The 3495-nt window shown below is 53.8% G+C and overlaps 1 protein-coding gene across 1 annotated transcript in view; it reads left to right on the forward strand.

Moving 5' to 3' along the window:
* The window catches only part of PEBP4 (phosphatidylethanolamine binding protein 4), a 70808-nt gene that overhangs the window by 3817 nt on the left and 63496 nt on the right, over window positions 1-3495 (forward strand). The window lies entirely within an intron of this gene.

Consider the following 3495-nt stretch of genomic DNA (forward strand, 5'->3'; position numbering starts at 1 on the left):
AGGTTTCCCATCCTCGTCCCAGATCTTTGGGGTGGGTTTGGGGGTCACCTTTGTGCCCCAAAGTCCCTCCCCGCAGCCTCGATGCTCCTCAGTGAAGGAACATCGATGGTTTGGGGTGAAGGAGTTGAAAGTGGGGTGGCATCTTGCAAAGCTGAGCTCTGATGGCAGCGGAGCCTGGCCTGGGGGACTTTAATGCATCGTTTTAGGGTGGATTTTAATATTTTGTGGTGTTTATCCAGTTTAAATTCCGAGCTGTCTGATCCAGCTTTAGAAAACATCAATTCACTGCTCAAAACCCCATTTTTGGGCAGTTTTTAGTGCTGTGAGGGCACCTGTTGTGTGTGGCTGCACCTCTGTGAGCAACAGGCTTGGGGAAAGGTGTCAGGGATGCACTGCCGGGGATGGGAGAGGGGTTATGGATGGCTTGGATACCCTGGAAAAGCTTTAATTGCTCTGTCCTGGTGGGGAGAGGTCTGGGAATGTCTGGAGATGCAGCCCTGGGGTGTTCCGGATGCTGAATCCATGGGAGATGAGCCCTGGGATGTTCAGGATGCTGAATCCATGGGAGATGAGCCCTGGGATGTTCAGGATGCTGAATCCATGGGAGATGAGCCCTGGGATGTTCCATCCATGGGAGATGAGCCCTGGGGAGTTCAGGGTCTTTGATCCAGAGATCAGCCCTGGGAAGTTCAGGATGCTCCATCCATGGGAGATCAGCCCTGGGATGTTCCATCCATGGGAGATGCAGCCCTGGAATGATCAGGATATTTTATCCATGGGAGATCAACCCTGGGAAGTTCAGGGTCTTTGATCCACGGGAGATCAGCCCTGGGATGCTCCATCCACAGGAGATCAGCCCTGGGATGTTCCATCCATCGAAGATCAGACCCGGGAAGTTCAGGATGCTCCATCCATGGGAGATCAGCCCTGGGATGCTCCATCCTCACTGGGAAACTCTCCTGAACACATCCCAATCCCCCTTTGGGTCCCACTGGACCTCGATACCCCAAACATCCAAGCACACCCACAGCACCTTCCCAAAATCCCCAACTGAGGAGCTGCTGGAGGCCCTTTCCCAGACCGAGGAAGCGGGACAACATCTGGAGCGACGGGAAGCGCGTCCTCCTCGTCCTGCCTCGATATTGCTTTGCTCAAGCAAAAATAAATTGGAAAAGAAAATTGGGCCCTCGCACCAATTTGGGGCAGTTTCTCGATTGTGCAGCGAAGCAAAGCCCCCGACGGTGATGGATCGCTGCATTAACCCGAGGCCGCGTGCCCTGATTCCCTTTTATTACCACTCGTGGTGGCAGACAGAAAAACAGATTACGCCGGAGATCAAATCGATAGGAACTTTATTTGCTGGCCTTTTAAAAACATATTTCGGGGCTTTATAAAAACATACGGCAGATGCCAGGGATGGGCCTTGTCTCCTCGTTAAAAAGCAATTTACCTGCGCTGGAGCCGCTACCTTTTACCTGCTCCTCCAGGTTTGTTTTCAGCCTGAGGTTTGACAGCTTCCTTAGAGGCTTCTTTCAGCTGTGCCATCAGGTTTTTTAAGGATATGGGAAGGAATTGGATTTTTTTTTTTTTTCCCCCCAGACAAAACCTAGAAATAAAATGGGGGTTTTTTTAGGGTTCCTACCCCAAACCCGACTTTTTTAAACTTGGTTTTGGAAGAAACCAATCCGAGCAGCCAATTTGCACAACCCTGAGCTGAACTCCTTCCTGCTGCTCCACAGCTCACTGGGATACAGGCATTCCCATGCTGGAATGAGCTGGGGCTGGAGCTGGAAAAGCTCCCCCCAGCTGTGGGAGCCGTGGGATGAGACTCTCGGGGGCGGCTTTGAGCTTCACCCAGCAGCTTTTTGGGCCTGGACCCATAACCAGCACCCAGGGCTGCTGCTGTGGGGCTGGAGGGGTCCTGCTGTGCCTTTGGGAATCGGAGCTCAGGGAGGGAAGAGCAGGAGAAGGAGCTGCTCCCAGGAATCCACGGAAAGTCCACCCTGGTTCTGTCGCAGCCTTGTCCCCGATTGTCCCCCTTTTGTGAAGCGCTTGGTGGCCTGGCTGGGGACAGGCCTGATTTATGAAGGGTTCTGTGCTCCGGGGGCTGGATCCCATTATTTGGGCAATCACTGGTGTGAGGAAATTCATTAATCTTAACAAAGGCAAGGGCAGCTCTGCTCCATCTCCTCCTCCCCGGGCTGGAGGTGCTGCAGCGGTGGCAGGAGGGGACAAGGCGCAGCTGGCTGGGGAGGGACCTTTTCGTGGCACTCAGGTTCCATCCGAGCCTGGTTTCAGAGGGTGGTTTTGAAGCAGAAGATTCCTGACAGTTTGTGTATCCCTGCTGGCTCCTGGAGCCCTCTGGAGCTGAGGAGCCACCAGCTCGGTTTTCTCCCTCTCTCAATCCTGTCTGGGCTCCTCAGAAACAATGGGCCAACATTCCTTCCCGCTGCTGTCAGCCCGAGATTCCCGGGATTAGCCCAAGCCCCCGGTGATGAGCCCCTCCCTCGCTCTGGCCCCGCTGGGTTGGGTTCCCATGGCCCGGGACGGCTCGGTGGCATTCCAGCATCCCGCACTTCAGAGAGGGAATGGTGTGAGGGATCTGAGCTTCCAGAGGGCCTCTCTGAGGGCTTTAGAGTTGGGCGGCAAAGCCAAAATAAATGTGTGTGCCGAGGGCTCTCCGTGCTGCCTCAGCCCTGTCCTCTGCTGACCCCCCCACCGCTGCTTCCATGCGGGATTGACTCGGGATGTGACCCCTCTGAGCCAAGCACTGCTTGAATTCCCACCTTTTGGAGAAGCACAGGAGGGTTTTCCCCTCGCTGGGAATGGCCGGAGTGGTTTAACAACATCACAGGAGCTGTCATCCCCCAGCAGGCCCTCGTCCCAGCGGAGGGGACCGGCGGGCAGCTGGTGCTGCGCGCCAGGGGAGCCGCATTCCATGAGCAATCCTGGCAGGAATGTCACTTCTCATCCGTCTCCGTCTCCTGACCTCGCCGTTCGCCGGACCTTTAACCATCCCGGACAAACAACGTTCCCCTGGAGGCAGGAGGGCCAAGAAGCACCTCCAGGTCATCCCCGTGCGCCGGCACCTCCCGCTCGCTCCTCGGTTTTTCAGCAGCAAAAACGTTTGAAGGCTCCGCAGATTTTTTTCCCTTTGATCCCTGTAAACACTATACAGTAATCAAAGTTTAAGCTGCTTTGGGTGAAATAATTGCTTAACAATCATATAAGACAAAGTGATTCAACAAATGACAATTAGGACTTGTGATCTACGGAACAGATGCATTCAGTGTAGCATATTATAATGTGCTAATAGGAGATTGACAGCACAATAATAGGAGAGAACAGCCACTCAGCCTATAATTCCCAACCAAATGTGAGGCTGTCCACAGAGCTCAAATCCGAACAGGCTGTAAAATTAGAGGTAAGAAGGCACAAGTTTCACAAAGACTCATTAGCAGGTTGGCTGTGAATTTCCAAGGAAGGGGGGAAAAT

The sequence above is a fragment of the Corvus brachyrhynchos genome, unplaced genomic scaffold (genome assembly GCF_000691975.1).
Source record: "Corvus brachyrhynchos isolate BGI_N302 unplaced genomic scaffold, ASM69197v1 scaffold150, whole genome shotgun sequence".
NCBI classification, from domain to species: Eukaryota; Metazoa; Chordata; class Aves; order Passeriformes; family Corvidae; genus Corvus; species Corvus brachyrhynchos.